General features: G+C 42.6%; 1 protein-coding gene across 5 annotated transcripts in view; it reads left to right on the top strand.

Moving 5' to 3' along the window:
• MECOM (MDS1 and EVI1 complex locus) overlaps nt 1-23,811 on the top strand; it is a 363,007-nt gene that overhangs the window by 206,452 nt on the left and 132,744 nt on the right. The gene's annotated exons all lie outside the window — the stretch shown is intronic.

The raw sequence follows: 23,811 nt of genomic DNA, 5'->3' as shown, positions 1-23,811 counted from the left end.
TTTAGGCTTCAAAGAGAGGATGACACATCTGAGAACTGAAAATTTTCAAGTTGCCATAGGGCTGTTTTCAGAGTTTTGCTTCCACTTTTGCTAATTACCTGGTGGTTGGGATGTAAACAGCAGCTTATTCCAAATGTGCTTCTGAAGTGAATGGCTCTGACTCTTTCCCTTAAGGTGGTAAAAATGTGACATATGGTCACTAAGCAAAGATACTAAATTGTGTAATATTAACTAGAATATGAGGTGAGATTTTTATAGTGGTCCCTTCTGGCCTTAACATCTCTGCATTTTTAAGTGTTCCATCACTGTAGTATAAGAGTGAGTAGGGGATAAATGTGCCTGATTTAATAATCTTTTTTTCTGTCTCAGTTCTGTAGCAAGGTTGCAAAGTTGCCCTCACTTCTCTCAGCTACCTCTGTGTACACACAACGTTCAGTAAATATGCTCAAGATGTATGGACTGCAATTAAAACAGCCTGTAAGAATGTAAGAGCCTAATGGTCTAATTTTTCAATTATGTCAATGTCTGTGGGAATGGAGGTTGTGCTTATTATCTCCCAGAAGGCACCTTTCAGACAGTGTGGCTCGAGTCAGACAGGAGTCTGGGTTTGCAGGAACAGACTCAATTCCAGAGCAACAGCCAGAGACCTGGACTTCAGTGTGAGTGCTTTAATGTACTGTGTCCCACAGTGAAGGGTGGCACACACAATCCTCATAGCACATGCAAAACTCAGCCTCTTCTGCAAGAAGGAAGAATTTACTGATGCTACCCAGCAATCAGCTGTTAGATCAGATGCTTTTGCCCCTGTATCCCAAGGTAGCATCCACACTAACCAGCTTTCATTTATGAGACTCCATGTAACTGTAGGAAGAGAGGGTGGTTTGGGGCACCAGATGTTCTTTAAGGTCTATTCCAACCCAAGTCATTCTATGATTCTATGACACATCAGAAGGCATGGTTAAACTGGCCATAAACCATACTCAAGAGGTTCCCCACTGCTTTGTTTCCCACCAGACCCAAAATGATGGACAGCCAGGAATCTGCCACCCGCAAGGTCCCCATCTAGCTCTTTGTGTTTCCTTCCAGGGCTTCAACTTCTTTGCAAACCTCCCTCAAACTCCTGGGTAGCACCAACAATATATGGAAACCAGTTCAGTGTTTTGGGCAGTGGGCAAAGCATGGTGTTCTTGTTAGTGGTTTGCATACATGGTCCTCATACATCACAGAAGGATGAAATAACAAGAAGAGAGAAAGATTATGGATACAAACTTGAACACAGGTGGTTTGACCTCAATGTGAGGAGAAACTTCTTTACAGTGAGGGTGGAACAGGCTGCCTAGAGAGGTTGTGGAGCCACCTCCTCTGGAGACTTTCAAAACCCACCTGGATGCATTCCTGTGCAGATTACCCTGGTGATCCTGGGTAATTTGGGTGATCCAGGGGGGTTTCACTCGATTTCTGGAGGTCCCTTCCAACCTCTAACGTTCTATGATTAGACCTGTCCTCATATAGCCTAACTTTTCCTAGACTGAGTGTTTCCACTGAAGCTGGTCACACAGGATTAATGTCAAAGGGGCGTTCAGATGTTCAGGGCTGATAAAAAGTGGCTTGCTGGCATTTGGAGTCCTTCAGTCCACATTCAGATTACAACAAAAAAAAAAAACCATAGAGGCCATCCACATAACAATAGTTGAGGTACAAAAAGAAAAAGGAAAATCCTCCTCAGTTGTCTATGATAAGACTATTGTTTTCATTTATTATCTGGTTTGTTACAAGCCAATGAGAAACAACCACAGATCGTCAATAAGGTTTTTAATTGCAAAGATTTCCTGTGACGTGAGTGTTAATGAATGTCAAGGCAATAACACAAAAGACATTACTTGTTTAATGATTGATAGAACAAGAAAAGCATGAGGTCTTTTGCAGGATAAATGACTACTGTTCTGTGTTCCTTTACATTAGCAGTATCAACACTTAGATCACATGGCAGGAGATAATGGTCCAGGAGATAAAGTACAGAATCACAGTCTGTTATACAATAACAGACATGGTAATGATAATTAATGTGCATTTCTTTGGCAATTCTCATACTTGTCAGCACTGAGCCATGGGGACCAGTGCTTTGCTGTTGACTTAAATGGGGGCAGGATGGGGCACTTAGTTGGTCTAAGAGTTTCTGACTTTTGCTCTGCTACAAAGATGTCAGACCTTAAAAGCTTTCTTCGTTAGATGGTTAGAGTGGGCATTCATGTATGCAGATGTTGTGTGTTGTAATTGCAATACACCTCCATTTCTCAGTGGCTGGGGAAAAGGGCATTTAGACATGCAGTGTGATGGCAACAAACCCTTAGGCTTTGGCCAGGAAGGATCACCATCATGACCCACTAAAGGATCATCACCTTTCTCTTCAGCAATCAAAATGTAGTGGCTGGAGGCTTTCTTAAAAAAAAAAACAACAAACTTCTGGCCAAGACCCCCTACACACACACACACACACACGTTAACACAGAAGATTGGCCAAAATCTAATCTGTAAAGACCCCAACTTGGCTGCAAACTGCCGGAGGAACGCTCACGATGTGGGCAACTGGCCCTAACCTAACCACACCCTCGCATGGCTTTGGGTATGAAATCCATGGAAAAGTTGTACAGCTTTGATTTGGTTTTATATGTTTTCTGACACACCAGGTTTCATTGGACAATATGCACTTGGCAACTTTTGACTGGTTTGCACCGTGAGGTTTCAAGTGGCCCTGGAGCTCTGCCGAGTGAGCAACTGTCTCCAAAAATGTGCTAAATACGAGAAAGCCTTCGCGGTGAAAATTAGTTCATGGTTTGGCAAAATGTTTGGGGAGCCAGAAAAATATTTGGATGGGACCTGGATAGTTTAATTATTGGCCTTAAACCACAAATTAATGGAGGTGCACATGGCCTTTTGGTTTCAAAACGTAGCACTGGATAATGTTTCCTCGATTTTGGAAGCCGCCTTGGTTTGTAGCTATCTGCACTGGCATGGGAATTGCTGCCTGAAAGCTGTACTGGTAAAATTGCATCTGTTTCATCTAAAATAAGTATCTTATTCAAATTATTAATGTAGTTTAAAATACTGAAATGGTATTTTTCTTGAACTAGAGCATCTCAGCTTACTTTGGGTTAAAAATTCCTGAAGTTTTAAAACTCCCTTTGTAGCTATTGCAAGCTGACTGATGGGATCATGTTTGTCAGCTTCAAATTAAACTGTGCAACTGGTTTTTGTCCTCCAAAAGCTCACCAAAGCTGTGTTTGAGCTTTTCTCAAGTAAAATATGCACAGTCTTGTGCCATTTGTCTACTTTTAGAAAAATCAGGTTCCAAAGAGTCTGTCGATAACCAGTTTGACCTACAAATGTGTGTTTCCAGGTGTAACTGCCCCAGGCAGCGTGGCATCGATGTAGAAAGATGTCAGAGGTTCTTGAACAACCCAAGGGGGGCATTTGGAGTCCTGAATGAGCTGGTTTCAGCTTTTGGTGCTGTGGGGTGGGGTACAAAACCTACTGTGCTTTTCCCATCCTCCTGCTAAGCTGGTTTTGGGCGATGCTTGTGTGCTCCTGTGTTACCATTAAAGCTTTCCCAGTCCTGGCTATTCATCCTCCCCCCTCCCTGCCTCCCCCCTTCCATCCCCTGTGAGCTTTGATTTTTCAGAGCTCAGTTCCACTATGGAGATGACTGAACTGTGGCAGGAGCTGCCCATGTTGAAGGCAAGAAGCAGAATCACAACTTAAAGAGGACTGGGGTGATTTATTTATTTTTTTTTTTTTAATGTTAAACTTCTTTAAACTGTGATGCCAGGGAGGGCAGCCCAGCATGGAAAGTGTGAGCGGGTGTCTCTCTCTCCTGGCTGCCATCGTGTTCAGCCAAGCATCCCCGTCCCTGTGCTGACCCTCCAGGAGAACCACAGAGTGGCTTCTTGCATCAAACGAGAGTTGTTAATGTGAGCTCATCTGTGCACTTTGTTTAAACAAGTTAGTAGTCACTAAAAAAATCCTGCTAGCCTCTTCAGGGTGCCCTGCAAAGTCTGCACATGAGCAACAGCGAAACCAGGGACATATGTGTCCAGCAAAAACACTTTGATTTAGACTTTGTTTTGGCTCTTCTGTTATGAAATACTACAGAGGTAGCCCCTTCAAAACATGAGGGTAAATAAAAAGAGTAAGAGCTTGTGACATCCTCCCCTCACCCCTTCCCCCCCAAAAAAAAAACCCACCATGCACCAAATATTCTGAATTCAGGCTTCCAAATTGCCCCATATTCAATTTAAACCCACCACACTTTGATCTCCATTCCACAGACCGAGTAATTTTATGTCTCTGTTTCACTTGCAGCCTCAGGATGGGTGATCAGGGGGTAAGGGAACTTCTACCTGTCGCTTCCAATTTTAGGATCAGGACCCAGATTCAGGAAATCACTTAAGCATGTGTCTGACTCGAAGCAAAGGTTTCCTTGTGTGGTGGTGCCCTCTGGAAAAGAGAAGTCCTCCTCAGTCTCCTCAAGTATCTAACAGGCTGACTCAGGGAAGTCACATCTTCCCTAGCATCGCAGACCACCAGTCCCCTGAGAGCCCAAGAACTCGATCCCATTGACCTCCCTGCTGCCCTTCCCAGGTTAAAACAAAAAAAAAAAAAAAGGTTGGGAGAGCAGGAGCAGCCTCCTGGTGTTTCTGTTCCCCCCCCTTGCCGGAACAGCACTCACCGCTTGCCTTGTGGGAGCATGTTAAAGCAGTAATGAAATGCACAAAGAGGCTCATCCATATAAATGGGTGATTTAAATAATGAGGAAGGAGGAAGGATGTGGTTCAGTGTCAGTACTGATTAATTAGGGCATAAAATAAATAACCCTCCTAACAACATTGGCTTCATCCACTATAGCTTAGTCTATTAGCAGCTGATGAAGTTAATAGAAGTGCCAGTGTAATTACAGGTTAGTTAACCATCTTGTTATGGCTTTTGCCTAATTTTGGGGGATGGACCCATTTCCACACACACGTTTTCCTATTGGAAAGAATCCAACAGCAAAGGACTGACAAAAGTTGTTTGCTAATCCTGCAGTTTCAGCACAGTTTTTCTGTTCCCCACTTTGTGGAAGTTAACTGATGCCAAAAGTGTGGAATGATTCCCCCGTGTGCTTGTTTGATGTCACAGCTGAGGTCATGGGTAGGTATGGTGCTCTTCTGAGTAAGGACATTCATCTAATGTGTGGCCACACAATGAAATGATGAACAGATGTTAACAGTGAGTTTTTAGCATCTTAGCTCTTTTGTATGGAAGTTTTATTGAGATGTTTTCCCCTGTTAACTCTGTGAGCATCAGGCAAAAGCAAGAAAATGGAGAGCAGGATTTATAGGGGTTTTGAGTGGATTTTTACCAACAGCATTGTTGCAGCAAATAACTGCCCATGTAACAAGCCCTTTACATTTAATACTTTTATGGCTGCTTGCCAATAGCTTCCTCACCTTGCAATATGGATCACCTAGATCTCAAAGAAAGAGAACAACTGCAAAATTAGATCCTCTAAATTGTAATACACTACAGCACAAATGTCATCTTAACACAGACCCTCAAACGTGACATTGAATCCTATTTGTTTAATGGCTCTGTGGACAGTCCTGAAGCTATGATAAAGTATTTCTAATATTTGGTCAGTGAATGTTGTTTTTTCTCCTATAGGATGGGAGGAGGAAATCAGACAATTTTCCTGTATTGAGACTATGCAATAAGGTCACCCTTGAGTCTCCTTTCCAGGCTAAGCAACCCTAGCTCCCTCAGCCTCTCCTCATAGGGCTTGTGTTCCAAACCCCTCACCAACTTCATTGCCCTTATATTTTTTTTATGTTTTTTTCCCCCCTAAGTCATCAGAAATAGTGCCTCAGTTTCTCTATGGAAGATAAATTTGAATTTAAATTAACTAACAGAATACAGCATTAACCAGGTTGGAAAGGATTTTTGAGTCCAACCTATGAGGAGAGCCCTATGAGGAGAGACTGAGGGAGCTGGGGCTGCTTAGCCTGGAGAGGAGGAGACTCAGGGGTGACCTTATTGCTCTCTACAACTACCTGAAGGGGGGTTGTAAACAGGCAGAGGTTGGTCTCTTCTCCCAGACAGCCAGCACCAGAACAAGAGGACACAGTCTCAGGCTGTGCCAGGGGAAGTTCAGGCTGGACGTCAGGAGGAAGTTTTACACAGAGAGAGCGATTGCCCATTGGAATGGACTGCCTGGGGAGGTGGTGGAGTCGCCGTCACTGGAGGTGTTCAGGAGGAGACTTGATGGGGTGCTTGGTGCCATGGGTTAGTTGATTAGGTGGTGTTGGGTGATAGGTTGGACGCAATGATCTTGAAGGTCTCTTCCAAACTGGTTTATTCTATTCTATTCTATCACCCAACACCATCTAATCAACTGAACTAATGGTACTAAGTACCTCATCCAGTCTCTTTTTAAACACTTCCAGTGATGGTGACTCCACCACCTCCCTGGGCAGCCCCTTCCAAAATACCTTCAGAATACTGCAGGACTTTGGGTAAAACATCCAAATCGTGTCCATTGTCACTGAGAGTGCAACAAAGCTTGACTCTTCAGAATTCAAGGCAAATAGCCACATTTCTATTTCAGCACAAGTTATACCATTATCCTTTTTTCTTGCAATAAGTCACTGGGGTTTTTTTTATATGCTATAGAAAGTCACATTGAATTCAAATATGAAATGAAGCCATCCATCATGTTAGCAATTTAATTACCTTGGTATATATTTTTCAGCCAAAAAAAAAAAAATTTATATATAAAAAAAAAAATCCCAACTCAAACACAACAAACCACCTCTATTATTTGTTGTGTGTGTATATCTTATTACAGATTCATTGCCTGAGGACAGGCAAGGGCTGTCAGCGGGGCAGTCCTTGTGGTTAGAAATGCCGAGATGGGGAGCAGATAAGACATGAAGCCCTTGTGCCTCCTGTTTGGGTCCGCTCCGCTCCATGTTTGCTTGGGGCCTTACCTGTTAGATTCCCTGTAATCTTTGTTGCAACAGTGAAATGGTGCCTTGTAAAGCAATGAAGCGTGACAGGGATATTGAAAGGGTCGAATGAGGTAGAAATGTGATATTTTCTATCTTCTGCAGGCCCAGGAAATAGGAACTGGGCTGGTGAACTGGGACTTGGCATTCGCTGTTGTGTTCGTGGCAAGAAAGTTGTGAGATTTATTGTTTGGTGCTCACAGAAGAGACAAAGTAAGCGGTGCCCACGATTTATCTAATTGTTTAACCATCTGGTTTCACAGTGCCTGAAGATTAAGCACCGAGGAAACTGGGAAAGTACAAATGGTGAGGCAGGGCATAGAGAAGGGCCTTTATTTATTGAAGGTTTGCTGGTAAAATTCACCAAATGGTGTCCTTCAGAGATTGAGACATATTTCATGGTAGGCACTTTTTATGGTTTTTTGGAGTTTTTTTTTTAAAGGTTGAATAATTTCATGGCCAATAAAATGTGTAGCAATAAAAGCTGAGATAATGAGAAGTTTTATGAAATGGCATGTTTGAGGGCACAAGCCTATTCAAGAGTTGGGGTGACAAAGCAGACCCCACTGCCATGCCAACATGTCATAGCACACAAGATTTTCTAAGTCATTACTTAGTAGCTAGACCAGATATGAGGCACTAGATTTATTGATATGGGATGTTGAGAAGGACTCTCGTCCTGCTTTGGCAGCCCCATGATGCACTGTTTTCAGCACTCAGCTGTTTTTCTCATTTTAACATGCTCTTCACAACAAAACTGCTTGTCACTGCAGAGAAATGATGCTTTTTCTTTAGGTGCTTGAGCAGGAGCTGGGCTTGTTTCTGCAGACGTGCAGATGGCTGAATAGGTGGGACTTGAGTGAGTTGACCAAGTCATCAAGTAAAAGCTTGACACTGTCTACAGATAAATAACTGTTTTGATGCAAAGAGAAAGACTGATCCATCGATTTCACGGGATCACAGGATGTTGGGGTTGGAAGGGACCTCCGAAGATCATTGAGTTCAACTCCCCTGCCAGAGCAGGACCATAGAATCTAGCGCAGGTCACACAGGAATGCATCCAGATAGGTCTTGAAAGTCTTCTGAGAAGGAGACTCCACAAGCTCTCTGGGACGCCTGTTCCAGTGCTCTGTGACCCTCACAGTGGGGAAGTTCCTCCTCATGTTGAGGTGGAACCTCCTGTGCTGGAGTTTATATTCAGTGTCCCTTGTCCTGTCACAAGGTGCAACTGAGCAGAGCCTCTCCCCTCCCTCTTGGCACCCAGCCCTCAGATATTTACAAACATTTATTAAATGCCCTCTCGCTTTTCTCCAGACTAAAAAGCCCCAGGGCTCTCAGCCTTTTCTCATAGGGCACATGCTCCAGTCCCTTAATCATCCTCATAGCCCTCTGTTGGCTTCAGCTCATCTCCCAGTTCATCTTTTGTAGGGCTTGAAAGAAGCAGGAAAAAACACCACACTTCAGTGGAAGAGATACAAGGATAATATTTAAAAAGGACACAACTCAATAATTTTCAGTCTCCTGGGTACAAGTATGCCCTGTGGGGTAGATGAGACCAGATAACCTTTCTTTGTCTTTGTCTTAAATTCGTCTTCATTAGTTTTACCCTACCAGGGTCCAAAAATCTCTGACTTTTGATTAGTCACAGCTGGACTTCAGTATCAAACCTGAAAAATAATTATTTTGTCTGCACATGTTAGTTTTCCATAAGCAAAAGCACATCCTACAAATAATGTCTTCAGGGAGGTTTAAAATTGGCCTGCAACAGCCAGGAGAGAGAAACAAGCTGGCTGGCTTCATAGAGAGGACTATGCAGGTATCGACCCCAGAAAATTTGTCAAGTCAACACCTAATGATGGCTTAGCTGCTGGGCTTGGCCATGCAATATTTAAATCAGGCTCTGGGTTTTTATGCCTTGTTTTTTAACATATGGGGCTCGAATGAATGAGGAGAAACAGAAGCACCGTGTAAGCATTTCTCCCTGGGAGCTGGAGCAGCTCTGCTGAAGTTTGGCCATAAACTCTTTAAACTACCATGTCTCTGGGGAAGGCTGAGGTGAGCGTCTCCACATCTGCCCTTGGCAGTGTTTAAAACCAGTCCTCCAGAAGCCTGCAAAACGCCACGGGTGAAAGGAGAAGGCTTTTCCCAGAAGCTGAATGCTTGTCACGTGTAGCAGGTGAAGTGCAGAGCCCAGGAAGCAAAGGCAGAGTAGTCCCAGCGGTAGGATAGTCACTCTCAGCCTAGGGCACAGGGAGCAGCTGAGCAATAACTGGTTCTAAGTCTCAGGATGGGGGATCTAGGCAAAGTGTCTAGCCTGGAACTGTTGATGATTATCTTATTTGGGGAAAAAAAAAGAAAAAAAGGGAAATGGTTTTCAATCAGGAACTCTTGATTCATTAAAATCAAAAAGTTTTTATGAGATTCTTCCTTTTGTGTTGAGGTTTCCCTTTGGAAATATTTCTCAAGTATGGGTGTGGTGGTTATGAGCACAGAAAATGTGTCTACACTGAGTGGTGAGTGTGTCTGCAGCATGCCAGACCCCAGCCAAGCTGGTATTAAAACAGATGAGCCAACTTCAGCTTGGTCAGATATTTGATCCAGAGCAGAGAGTTAAACCTGGCTCTTGCATATCCTAAGACGTGTCCTGACCACCACTGTCTGAAGACACTGAGTGTTTCCTTGTGGTCTTGGTACCATCTGGAAGAGAAATCAGAATTAATAGGAAATTCCAAAAATTGACAGCCAAAAATTGAACATCAAGGCTTTCCCTTTGCAACATGCAGCTCCACAGCAACCTGAGTCATTAAAAGCATGAAAAGAAAAGTCGTTTTCACTAATCTTGCAGGGCTTTCAGTTCATGAGAAACAAAATACATTGCAGTGTGCTGTCAGTTGTCTTCTGGAAGAAGATGAATCTGCAGATACCAAGGAACATCTGGTGTCTTCATCTAGGCAGCACCTGATAATGATACTGTTTAGCTGTTGGAAAATCTTGGAGAAGTCTTCCAACACAGCATCAGTGTTTTGGGGAGAATGTCTGTATTTCCATACTATTGATGGGAAAAGTTGAAGTGACTTATTTAAAATCTATCATTTTTTTCCTCAGCTTTCCCCTTTTGTTTCTCCAGTGTCACTGCAGTTCTTGTCGTGAGATATATTTGAAGTGTCTGCTTCTGTTGAATGCAGCTTTACAATACAGCATATTTTCTCTTCATGTTTTTCAGTCTTGAAAGCACAAATTAAAAATGAATGGAATTAGCCTAAGCAAGTTTAAATATTAAATGAAATATTGACTTATGTGTCTAAGTGACTCTGAATCCAGGATTTTCTCCTGAGTATTTGTTTCAAGGGTAGCATTGGCCTTTTAGCTTTCAGTTCCAATTTAGATTGGGGTTTTTTCCCCTCCTGATACTTCAGAATTACCTGAAATTTGAGATTTCCCATTTCTACTCAGCTCTGGTGACTCTCTAAGCTGAGATTTCCAGGGTATGAAAGAGTTGCATAAGCAGCTGAGATGTGCAGAAATATTGTGCTGTAGTTAAGAACGGAATAAAAGTTTATCTTAATCTCAGTCCAGCGACTTAGCGGGGTTTTAACATTTCTTCTCTGCCGAAGATAGTGCCAGTAGCTGGGTGAGAGCTTTTACTGAGTGGAAGAATAGATGCTCATGTACACTGAAAAGTGTTGCTAGTGTTATTTTAATAAAACATAAATTCTGAGTTGTGCTCCCTGCCAGGCTGACGCGGGTGGACTCTATTAAGGTTTTTTTCAGCCACTCTTGCAGGCTGGGAGGTTGCGAGGGGAAACCCGTGCTTGCTGGATGCAGTCCAGGGAGGAACTCCACACAGAGCACAGCCAAAGCTGGAGGACTTCTTCCAGGTCCTTTAAAGTCAGAGCAGGCAAGAGCTCAAATGCTCAGCGAAGCTAATGGGGAAATGTGAAGGTGCTGCAGGGCAGATGTTGGAGAGGGTTCCACGGATGTTTGGTGGGCACCGGGCTGTGGGGAGCTGTCTGCAGAGGCTCGTGGTTAACAAAGGTGATAAACCACTACAGTAAACCCGCCGTGTAATGGGCACATTCCTCCTCCCTCTGGAGCTGTGTGCTTTTCGGGCGTGTTTGAGCCCAATCCAGGTTTTTCAGCTGCTTCCAAGGGTGTCTGGGTAAAATATAATAGCCTGAGTTATGCAGTCAAACTGCATAGCTGCTTCTGCCCTTTTGTCTCGTGAATATAATAATAAATCTGATTTAGTGTAAGCAGTTATTTCTGTTACATATTTGTGTATCCAATAGCAGTTCTTAAGCTGGGCTGGTTGTCAGCGTCTCTGCCTGATGGGAATGCCTCGGTATTAAAACCAGGCAATTCTGATACTTGAGCAAAATCTGTGGGTGCAGTTACAAACAGGGTCGCTTTTTTAACGATAGCCCTTTTAAATTTAACAGGGAGGGAGAATCTATCATTTGTTTTTCTTTGGGATAATGACAAAGAAAAAGAAACATGCTACTGTTTTCAACTGACAGCTTGCAGGTTTAGCATTTGAATCAGACAAACTCATACAGCTTGTGGTGGTGTTGGTTTTGTTGGTTTTTTTTTAAACCAAGGAAGTATTAATCTTAGCCCCATTTATGGAGTGATCAAAAAAACCAAATATAGCTTTTCTAGCCAAAAAAATACAGCAGACTTTTCCAACTCTGAGCCACTGCTCTGTTTCAGATTCGGTGTCGCTTAAAGATATCATCCCTTCACTTGGTACAAATTACAAAGAATTAAAAATAAAAGAAAAAAAGAAGGAAAGAAAGCAGTGAATGAGAATGTAGCGTGCCCCTTGTTTCCTTGCTCATACAGGAGCAGAGGCACACACTGTCTGTCTCAGCACTGGGCTGAAACTTCACCAGAAATACTGCCAGGTACCATTAGTAAAACAAAGTGTATTTGGTTATCTAAGTTTAATAAAAACTACTTCAAGCAAGAATTTGGGTTCAAAGAGGGAAGTTCACTAATAGGTTTGAAGCAAACGTGTTCCTGATTACACCCCATTAAGAAAGTGGAATGCAGCAAGCACTGCTTCCCCTGAGGAAGCCCCAGCGTGCACGGGATCTGAAGCCTGCAGCCAGCCCAGCAGACGATGCCAGACCTGCTGACCCTGTGAATTTTGCAGTATATTTTCAAAGATAATGTGTCTTTTGGGGTTCAGTGGGAAGGAGAAACTTCACTGCCTGGAATACGGTCAGCCTGTTGCGCGTTTTGTCCTCGTACGCGTTTGCTCATCTGTAGCGGCATAGTGAAAACTCCAAAGTGTGTGAAGCTTTGCTGTGTTTTGACGTGCTCATTTGTTCCACGGCTGCCTTGTGTGCGTCCAAAGCGACGATGCCTGTTCCAAGTGGTTTCTGGTGAGGCAGAGCTGTACGATTCATCTGAATCGGAACATGAGTCTGGGATGAGTTGTGTCGTTGATGCGTCCCTCTCTGTGGAACATGAGAAATTTCTTCATTATTTTTTCATCAGACAATCCCATGGAAAATAAGGTTCATATGGTGAAAGTGCAGAGGCAGTGATACGGTATTCCAGGGGCCAATGTACACGCAGTGTCTGCTGGACCAGGCTGTATACCCAGGGGTAGAAATGCTTCACTGGCTTCTCTGTGATTAACCATCACTGGAGGTGGTTGGGAAACCTTCACATGCTGGTTTGGAGGTAGGACAAATGGAAGGAAGGCTCGGAGATCTGATCAGAAATCACACTGCTAATGTCATCAGCATTTCTTGGGAGGGTTTTATTATAACTCAGCTTTATAACTGGGGATTTGTACATATGCCAGCTGTCCCAGGGGGTGCAGATTTTAAATGAGCACACATTTCATTCTGTGTGACAACACCTTGAAAACGTAAGTTAGTTAAGACAAACCACCGTCAATTAAGTTTATTGGATGATGTCAGTGATGTAGGTGATATATATGTATAAATATATATAGATATATATAGATATAATTATGGATTTAGAAAAAGCCTCACTCTGGATCTGCAAACAGTCAATAGCAGGAGAAAATTTATGACAACGGTTGGTGGGATTTGGCAATATGCAAAATGGACTTAATTATCAGCATGAGCACTCACTGCATGAAGTGTAGGAGTTTTGATTTGTGCCTTTGTTCATCTGCAAGTGGCAGAATTACTTTGATTGCCATATTCCTATGGAGTTACTAGAAAGAGAGCCATGTATTGCCCTTCAGGTGGAGTTGGATGGGATTCCTAGCAAGGTGTACACAGAAGCAGCCGTGCCTGACTCTAATCGGAGACCATCTGGTTTAATTTGCCCTGGTGCTCTCTTTGCCACAGGTAGAAGGTATTGCTACCAACTGATACCAAATTTTAATAGCTTATCATTTTGTTTAATTGCAAGCTGTGAGCAGTGGCAACTAGTAGTAAAGGAATGAAGACTTCAGAAAGTATCCTCAAATTATGTGTGTATGCTGGTTTTGGTAACTTCAGTATTGTATTTTAGCAGGAAAGAATTCAGTTGTTGTGATTTACATTAGAATCCATAGTGGGTGAACTCTGCAAAAGCTCCAGGAGACTAAAACTTGGAGGAGATTTATCTTCACATTCTGTAAACTATTTCTCTTCCATCTCATGTGTAACTTCTTTCTTCTTAGATCTCACATGTGTAACTCCTTCCTCTCTGGACTACAAATATACTTCTGACTTTGTTACCTCAAGTGTCTTCAGGGCTGTAAGTGTTCAGTCAGCTCCAATCAAAGACGACAAAGATTGTGCTGCAATTCCCCAGCCCCTCAATAGGACTGACAAATTTGGGGGACCAAAGAATGGCACTGGCCTTCAAAACGAATTTAATTCAAACTCCTTCCAAACTCATCTGGATTTGACTAGATTTGCCTGTGGCCAAAATGTGTATTAAATATTTTCAGGGGTATACAGTGATTTTAATTAATGAATTTTGGAATAGTTGGAATTATTACTAGTAATTAAATTATTCAAACCAAAAGCTTAGTCCTAGCATGGGATTTGCAGTGCAAACCATTGTGTATGCTGAAGGGTGTCCCATCTACTTGTGTACCCTTGAAATTAGCCATCTAGTTTGCTGAATTTATTGGTATGTTCGAAGGATAAGATTTATCCCTTCTTTGGGCTTCTCTTCTTCACCACTTCTTTTCCTCTCGTGTGTGGGTGGAAAGGCAACCTGAGTATGTTGGGCATTTGCTAAGAGGTCAGGCATTGCACTTAATTGTACTCCCTGGGACCAATTTCATATTTGATCAGTCTCTCAAGATGAGTTTCAAATCCAGTGTTGAAGCATATTTTTTCTCAGGACCATGAGTTGTTTGGTGATCCCTAGGAGCTACTCTTGTAAAGGCTTAACTCACTATTTACTTATACAAAGTAAATAGTTACAGCAACAACTTCAGTAATTTCCAAATTCCTACTTCATAGTTTATTAAGTTAATACAAACTGAGCACTCCTGAAGTTCTCCTGGAGGCTGCTACCACTGTCTTTATTGAACACAGCAATGATTTGTGTGCTGGATTATGAAGCAGGGTCCATGTTGCCTGACCACCTCCTCTGCAGTCGGTTACAATTTCTTTACTATTTGTTTTAATGTCCTCTCCCTCAACTTGATTTAGTTGAGTCTGTGCTTGGAATTGGTTTAATGGTAAATTGATCCAAATCAAATGAAATGAGACAAACCCTATTGCTTATGAAGAAACAGCTGTGTGAATTCAGCTGGTCTGGTGGGTTCTCAACTGCTAGATTTTTCCTACAACCACTTTAAACAAAAATAAATGTCATCACATTTTACCAAATCAGATCTTAAATTATCTCCTTTACGTCAAACCAAATGACTTCTGGAGTTTATTTTTTTCCCCCCATTTGTTTTGTTTCTTGCCTAGTGGCCATATTCCAGCTATATGCTTGCTTCATGGGGAAAAAGAGGGGTTAATGCTACATGTACAACATGCTTCTTCCTTTGAGGCCATGGTAATCTGTGCTGATAATGCTTGGGCTTTGAACAAAGTAATTTTTATTCTTGCATTGACTTCTTTTTGTCAGGACTGGTGAAGAAAGGAGCTTCAGCATCTCTGATGTGTGTTTTGACATATGTTTTCTTATGAAGTGATCTGTGTTTCAGAAATAGGTTATACTTGTGGGTCAAGAGCTGTTGCTTTTACTAGTGCTCATGCCTTGTCTTCATGAAGGGCTGTAATTGATTCCCTTCTCTTTTATGGAATAGTTCTATTTTCTTGCTGAATAGATGCTTCTGGTTCTTTTAAAGGTAGCATTCATCTCAATCAGTTCACTGTTGCTTTTTCACTACTGTCAACCAAGAAGGAGCCCCATCAGCCCCCTCCTCCCTTCAAACCATAGCATTCAAAAAGCACTAGTTTTCTGTTTACATCTCTAGATTCACTGGGGAGATTCTCCTCAGCAGCAAGGAAAATACCAAATGTTTTGAGATTTAACATAAAATACTAACTGTTGGTAACTCTGCTTGAGTGTCTTTATTATTGTTGTAATTTTGGGGGAGGAAGCAGAAGATGAAGTGAGGTGAGGGATTTCAGGAGCCTGTGCAGCTACCTCAGCACTTAACATCGTAAACCTGTAGAATGCAAGGGCTAATAGAAGAAAGTGAAAATGGGGTAAAATACTTAAAGTTTTACTCACAGAGAACAGATACGGCACAATCTGGCATTAAAAAGAAATCTTTTCCAGTGACGTTTGGAAGAGACAGAGAATGTTTCAAGGTTTCTACTTTGTTTCATCATGACATGTAACTCCAGAACAGAGAAGGTCAGAAGCAAAAGGAATGAGAAATCAGAGATCTGTGTAATATTTGCCAGAAAATCTGAGGTCCTAGGGAAAATGCTTCCCTTTGAAGGCAGCTCACTGGGCTGAGGTTTGCAAACTTTTTGCACAAATCTAAGCTCATTTTCCAGTAAAACCTGGTCTGATTTATTGTTTTAAATCAGACCCAGGTGGGATTTCATGTGATTGCAGGTGAGATCCAGTGGTCTCACAAGGGCTTTGCTTCTTGAGCTGAAGCAATCAAACCCTCTGAGATACCTTGCTGGATTTTTTTTTGTTCTTTTTTTCCATAGGCTCATGCAAATCAACACCAGGAGGGTTTATGCAAGGACAAGGTTTGGCGTGCCTGGAGGGCACATTTCACTAGAGCAATGTTGTGTGACAGCGAACTTGATGTTATCCCATGCTGTGGGACCTCAGCCTCAAAGCTGGTGTGATATCCGTGATTTGTGCTATATCCTGGGATGATACAATCTGTGGAAGGGCCACACACCTGATATAACTGCAGTTGCATACTAACATAGTGTGTATGCATAATGCTATTTTAATTGCCAGCACTGTTCTGCTGGGACTATTCATATGGCAGATATGCAGCAGAACATGCATGAGCAAGTGAATTTTCCTTTTTTCCTCCTTCACATTGGCCTGACAGTTGAACAGGTGGTTGAGGGTAGTTGGAAATTTCTTTGGAATTTACCAGTTAATTAAGATACTCCCATCAAATAGCCACAGCCAGCAGATACACAAAATCCTCAGGCTCTCTCTTGCCTCCATTCCCATGCTCCTCCATTTATCTTCAATTTGGCTGAAAGTTTGGACACTGGTAGTCCTGAGTTATGTCTCAGACATTTTCAAAGGTTTTATGGCATTTTGTGGCACCAGTTTGAGCACAGGGATGGTAACCAGGTGATTCATATACCACTGTGTTAAAACAGATTGATGGCCTCTCATACCTTATCACTGAGGCCAAAGGGAGGAAAGGTGGAAATGGTTTTTATCTGGTCAAGGAACAGAGAGAGGTGTTGAAGATTCAAGTGAGTCAAGTCTCCAAAGGGTGAAAATACTTCTCTCATTTGATGGCACAATTTCATCCTCAGAATAGGTTAATTCATGAAGGGCCCAATTCCACCTTCATTTTGCTTACAACTCTCACTGATGTCATTAAAACATACAAAGGGACAGGTAGGATATATGGGCCAGGCTTTAAAAATCTATAAGGATCATTAGAGTGGAGTTAAAATATTCATTTGCCCATGAATGGCACACAAAGACATTAAGCCTTTGATGGCTTTAGGGTTCTCCACAAAGAAACAAGGATTAAAATAGATTTAATAAACAAACAAGTAAATAATCTCAGTAATGTCTCCACAGTAACGTGTCCAGACTTGATTGAACTGTTCTCCAGTGAGAAATACACATCCTGAAAGAAATTGTTTCTCCAGCAGAAGCTGAGTTTGAGCGAATGACTTTTTTTGAAGTTTAAGTTTTGTATAAGAAGAAACACAAATGTCAGACTAAAGCACAACCACTTTATCTTTCCTGTAGCGGCTCAGCTACTGTGGATTTCCAACCAGCCCAGCTCCTGGCAGTGGGAAGCAGGCTGCGCTGGTGTGTTTGCCTATGGTTTTACGGGGCTGATTGTCACAAACCTTCTAAACACTTCAAAAGCTACAGCATTACCTTGGTACTGCTTGTCCCAGAGGAGAGCTGCAAGCCAGCTTTAGAAAGCTCACGCTATTTCTGATATGCTGTCTTAGAGTTCCTCAGACATCATTCAGAGCGAGGTAATTGTTTTATGGCTTACTTAGCAAACCCAGATATATTTATTTAGCATAAATACACCGATAAGTGAGTACTACTGAGGTCCCTTCCAACCCTAACAATTCTATGATTCCCTGCATGGCCTCAGTTCAGTGCTTTACTACGTCATTTTTGGTGTAATAAGAAGGATCTTTGACATCATAGTGTTTGTTTAAAGTAGCAGCTTCTGCCAGCCATTGAATTTCTTCAAAGAATTAGCTGGGGTCAATTAAATATTTTAATAAGTGTTCTTAAAATGCCTATTAGTCAGTAAACAGCACCAAATGATGTGACGGGAAAGGTGGCCGTTCAATTCAGGAGGATGTGTGTCTGCTCTCAAGGTTTGCTTTGTAGGCAATGCTGGAAAATTTGATGCACCTTTTCCAGACCTTGATAATTCATAAATCTATTGAGCAAGGTAGGTTCCATCATCAACCTTTAATCTTTTAGAAGCAACTTGGCTGGAATCTATTTGCTTTAGCTACCTCGTTCACTGATAATGCATGATTTTTGAATTTCCTTTTGTGCATTCCTCCGCTGAAGAAAAACACAGCTGTGTGTGAGACAGATTCTGTTTATTTTCTCGTTAAGAAAAGTACAAGAAGATAGTATCATTGGAAAGCTAATAATAAAGAACTACTAAAGAACGCCCTTCATCTGTTTGCTCTGCCACTTTACGAAGGCTTTCCAAACAATCTTTTCAGATGTATTAGTAAGGAAAGATATCTTAAAAGTCAAAGGAAGACAAAGTTAATGCATTTATAGAAGTACCATTCCAGATAACATTTTACCTGAGTGTTTAGATTAGTTAAATATTAGAAAGGTAGAGATAATAGCGTTGTTTGTATTCATAAATGTGGAAAGTTGCATTTTCAGGGCAGTGAAGTGTAAGGCATATCAAAGGTTTATCATCCTGGAATGCATGGGGAGCTGCGTGCCATCTGTGCAGGGAGGCTGCAAGGTGCTCCCTCCTGCGCTTGTTCACCAAAACCCAAGAAAGAATGTGGACACTTTGGCTTAGATATTTTTTTTATTTTTAATCTCTTTCCCCCCTGTTTTCTATCCATAGTTAAATTCTGGGAATTAGGAAGATTAGTTGGTGTCAGCTTGCTAATTTCCTCGACCCAAGCACTGCTGGTGTTCTTGGCTGAGGGAGAAGTCACTGATGCATCAGGGAAAATGAGACTAGGCTTAAGTCTGGTCATTTTCAGGACCTTCTGTAAAACTCATTTATAGGGTAACACCTTCTTTTGTGGAAGGAGGTGTAGAATTAACACTCACAAAGCAGCCTTGAGCTTGGAAATGGCTCAGAATGCTCTCCACTAGACATGGGCAGTCACATATGTGTCCAGGCGCAATGCAGAAGTCCATAGGGTAGCATGAGATGGAGAAGGCATGGCCAGCACCCACCTGCACCCACATGTACACACTAATAAAACTGTGCGCCTGTGACGTTACTGTCCTCTATGCCCACTCAAATCTGAGGACGAGCCTGCAGCCTTTCAGAGCTAACCAGCAGAAACAGTCTACACCCAAGCTTCTTACAGAGGGGTGCAGCAACTCTGCCAGCAACGCCAGCCAGCCTTTTTCGTCTTGTTACCATCCTCACAGTCAAATCTTCAGATATACGTGTTGAAACGATTTGGCAATAATGGTCCTGGCTAAAATATGATGTTGTTTTGACTGAATGTGGTTTAAACTGCCATCTGCTGGCTTGTACTTTTCAGGGCCAATATTAACAACAATGTTCCCCTCTTCCAGAAACCCTCATTCATATGAAAATAAAGCAGGCTGAGTAATACCTTCCCTCCTGCAATGTATAGCTGCAAATTGTAGCGAGGAATACAAATGTGGCCGAGTGCAAGAGGTAAATCCTGCTGCTTATAGGTAGATTCCTCAGGGATGTTTTTGTTCAATTTATACCTAGAAGAGAAGTTTAGTTGCAAATGCATGCGTGCAACTTCCCCCCAAGTCAATGAGATACGTGCCTACAGATGGTGAGCCCAGGCAGTTGCTTAAAGGTTTCTTTTTTGCTGGTAGAGGCAGCTTCCTGCAATATTACCTGGGATTTTTGCCAGAGCAAAGACCAAAGATGGCCTAGGTCATTCTATTCAAAGTTGCTTAAAAATATTCAAGCTTTTATTTTCTTCCCCCTCCCCCCCCCCCCCCCCCCCCCACCGTTTTTTTTCTTTTTCCCCTTTCCTAAACTGCAAGAGGAAACTCCAAGTATTTGGCTTGAAATTTGGCAGCTGCTTGAGGAGGAGGAGATTAATACCAATAGCTGCTTTGAATTATTTTCCCATTAGTCTTCTTTTAAAGCTTTTGAAATATCAGGACATTACTGTCCCTTGTTGTTCAGAGGTATTGGCAAGATTTCTGGAGGACATGACTAGTGATGAGGCGATGTGCAAAGCTGTGACATGAGCTCTGGCTGCTTGGCTCTACCGGGAACGGAACAGGATGTTCGACTGGAGGGTGGGAATGCTCAGGAACAGGGGATGTTACTGTCTTGTATCTCTCTGCTTTCCAGAAATGGAAAATATATCTAAATATAATTTCCCTGAGTGGAGAAAGCAAAGGGAAAAATCCAGTATTTCCTGTGTTAAACGTTCTTCTGCAGCTTCAGGGAAAACTGTATATCCTTACAAGAAATAGTGAGGGGAGGAATAAGCGTGGGCTCTGAAGCAGAATGGGATGGATCTGCAAACACCACCAAGAACCTCATTTGGAGAGTCTTTTACCAAGCCCATGAGTCTCTGGTATACCCTGTCACGTTTATTTGTGGTGGCAAAGTGAACTCACAGTGCTGTGGGCCAGCACAGGTGTGCCAGCATCCTTCAGCCTGGTTAATGTTTGAACCTGGCTCCCATCAGCCACTGCAGGTTCATCCCACACCTCCGACATGCCAGCACATGCTACACAGGCACCTCCAAGGAGTCCAGGCTGGTGAAAACCCTCTCATAGTCCAGCACCGCTGGCTTCTTGCACTTTTTGGTTGACACAGGCTGGGCAAGCCAAGAGGGGATTATAAAACACCTTTCATCTGGGGGATCTCAAGGTGCTTTGCAAACATTGAGTCATTAATTCCCCCAAGTGCCCCTTTGAAGTTGGCAGGTATTATTGGGGGACCAAAAGAGAGCGCAACGGTGGCTGCGCGGTGGCCATGGCGGAGGAATGCAGTGACGACACTGGTGACATGACTAATTTATTTAGCAAACTGAATTTAGCATGGTAATGAGGATGTATTTGCCACCATCCCATCACTCACCAGATTTATGAGGCTCTCTAAGCAATGAGCGGGGCTGTGACTAAGTTTAGTTTGATTTGTTCAATTAGTTCCTCTAATTCATTCTGACTGAAGAAAACCCCTGGAAGATTGTTTGGCAGGTTGTGGGGGGACCTCAGTGGTAAAAGTCCTCCCTACATGCATCCATTTACCCATACTGAATGTGTGGCTGGGGACATCTATGACTATAAAGTCCATTTAGGTTTTATTTTTTTACTTTAAATCAACTTCTTATTGTTATTTCTTGCTTTTCGGCTCCATAAATATTAGTGTGACTGGTCTGATAGGCACCCTTCCAAGTTAAAGTCTTTCTGGGCTTTTGGCAAGTTAAAGTCTTTCTGGGCTTTTGGCAAGTTAAAGTCTTTCTGGGCTTTTGGCAAGTTAAAGTCTTTCTGGGCTGGTTACAGCAAGGTTTTGGGAGCATTCCTACTCTTTCTTTAGGTATAGTTCACCATCCAGGGTGCTCAGCAAAGCAATATCTAACCATTCAGACTTTTATGTCCCCTTAAGAGCAAATGACATTGCTGCTCTCAGTACCAAACCCACCATATGGCAGATTCATGGCATTGCCATAGCTGAGGCCTAGGGGACCTCTTCAGCACTTCAGGCCAAACCTCAAAGCAAATGCAAATCAGATTGGGCTGCTCATCACCTTGTCTGGCTGAAGCTGGAGTATCTCCAAGGTCTAGGGATTGCCCCAGGGTTTGACCACCCTTGTTTTGAAAACGTTTCTCCCAACATCTAGCTGGTGAGGCAAGCTGTATCTGTGGCTTCTTGCCTGTTGCTGAGCATCTCAGAGGAATATCATGATTGCCTGTAGACTCTCCAAGGAGGTAGCTGGAGGCAGCAACACATCTTTTGCCTTGCTGGGCACCAAAGACATGAGACAGTATAATCACAGAAAACAAGGAAAGCAGCAGAGAGTGGATGATGCAGAGATGCCCTTCCTGCTGCACCCTTCATGCTAATGCCTTGTTCCATCCTTTTTCTGCTTGTTGATCTCAGATCATTAGGGAGAATTGATTTCCCAGTGTGACTACAGCTCCCAGCAGCCTCTCTCCTTCAGCTTTGAGTAGTTAATTGGGTGTAAGATGATATTGAAACAAATGGATTTTGAACATGGTTTGGCATTTGAAGGCTGAATGCACACCTGTTGTTGCTTTGGATATTTAACCAATAGGAATTTGCTTTTCTACTTTGTGCTCAGGATTGATTTTTCTTTTTTCCTCCCCCTTCCTTTCTTTTTTTGCCCTTTGACTTCATTTTTCAGCCTGGCATACCCCTAAATACAAAATCTGGTGCTCAGAAGCATCATGTGAACTTACAACAAATCTTTGACATCGAGGAATCCAGAACCAATGCATAGATTTGCCAATCCATGCATGTCATTTTATTTCAGCTGTGCCTAATATTACTTTATCACTAGAGCTTTAGGATATTGCCTGGGAGAGAGGACGGCTTGGTTGTACCAGGTCCAAGCATCAGCGTTCTGCATTTGTGCCACTGCTGGTCATTGTCATGTGGTGGAAGCATCTGCACACCTCAGGCAGAAGCAAAGAGTGAGCTTTTTGGTTACTGTACAAACTCCAGTGCCCTCAGCGTTCGTTAATTCTTCTGTGCCCCTTTTTAAAGTGAGTTTATAAGATTTGTATGCAGAATAGGAACCCAATGAAGTTCAAAGAGGGCAAGTGTAGAGTTCTGAACCTAGGAAGGAATAACCACATGCACCAGGACAGGTTAGAGGATGACCTGCTGGAAGTCAGCCCTGCAGGGAAGGACTTGGGAGTCCTGGTGGACAAGTTCATCATGAGTCAGCACTGTGCTTTTGTGGACAAGAAGGCCAAAAGTCTCTTGGGGTGCATTAAGAAGAGTGTGGTTGGCAGGCTGGGGGAAGTTTTTATCCCCTTTTATGCTGCCCTAGTGAGGCCACACCTGGAGTACTTCTCTGGGAATTCTCATCTGGCAGCTTTCAAAACTCACCTGGACATGATCCTGTGCAACCTACTGTTGCAACCCTGCAACGGGTTGGACTAGATAATCTCTATAGGTCCCTTCTAATGCTTGTCATTCTCTGATTCTATAATATTACTGACTTCTTCCTGATGTGATGAAAATGCATCACCTCGACTTTTTTCTCATGCTAAATATTTGAACTGAGACAAGAAGAAAAATTTCCAGTCCCACTCCCAATATCTTGTACTGGTTTAAATCAGTTATGTACTTATTTTTAGGTCTGTCTTCTAATGCACTTCCATTTCCAGTGTTGAAACTTTTCACCTGTTCCAAATCAGCCAGATATAACTGGGGAAAGGATTAGCCAAAAAGCATGCCAAGACCTGTCCACAACCCATGGATTCACTCAGCCACTAGCAGTGGCTGCTGTGGCAGCAGTGCAGATGCAGTGTGCTGGTTTATAGGCACATTATTTACATAGATTCAGAGGAACTCAAAAAGCAGATTCTGGTTAGGACTGCCACCATTGTGGCTCAGCACGGGTAGTCAACAACTCCTTAAATAGCTAAGGAAGCCTATGGAGCCATGCAGGATGCTCTAGCAGGCGGTCAGCAATGAGAGAAGTGGAGGTATAATTTTCACAGATTTAACTGAGAACAATGACACTCCTTGCAACCAAAGGACACAGCCAACATTTATTTGCCAGAGCGCCAACTTGGGTTCCCTAGTGGGTAATTGGAAAATGAGAACAACCTGTCAAAGATTAGTCCAATTTCTTAAGAAAGCACAAGACAGTCTGATTTTGTTTATGGAAAAGGGGCTTCTAATTACGACTCAGATTTGAGTTTCAAAGTTAGTTATTTAGAGCTTTCGACTTGTATGTACACACTCATTATTGGTGTGGGGTTACAAAGC

The sequence above is a fragment of the Melanerpes formicivorus genome, unplaced genomic scaffold (genome assembly GCF_026170545.1).
Source record: "Melanerpes formicivorus ecotype bairdi unplaced genomic scaffold, bMelFor1.0.p_v2 SCAF_12, whole genome shotgun sequence".
Taxonomy (NCBI): domain Eukaryota; kingdom Metazoa; phylum Chordata; class Aves; order Piciformes; family Picidae; genus Melanerpes; species Melanerpes formicivorus.
Note: the sequence above shows the minus strand (reverse complement) of the source record. Positions and strands in the feature narration are given on the sequence as shown.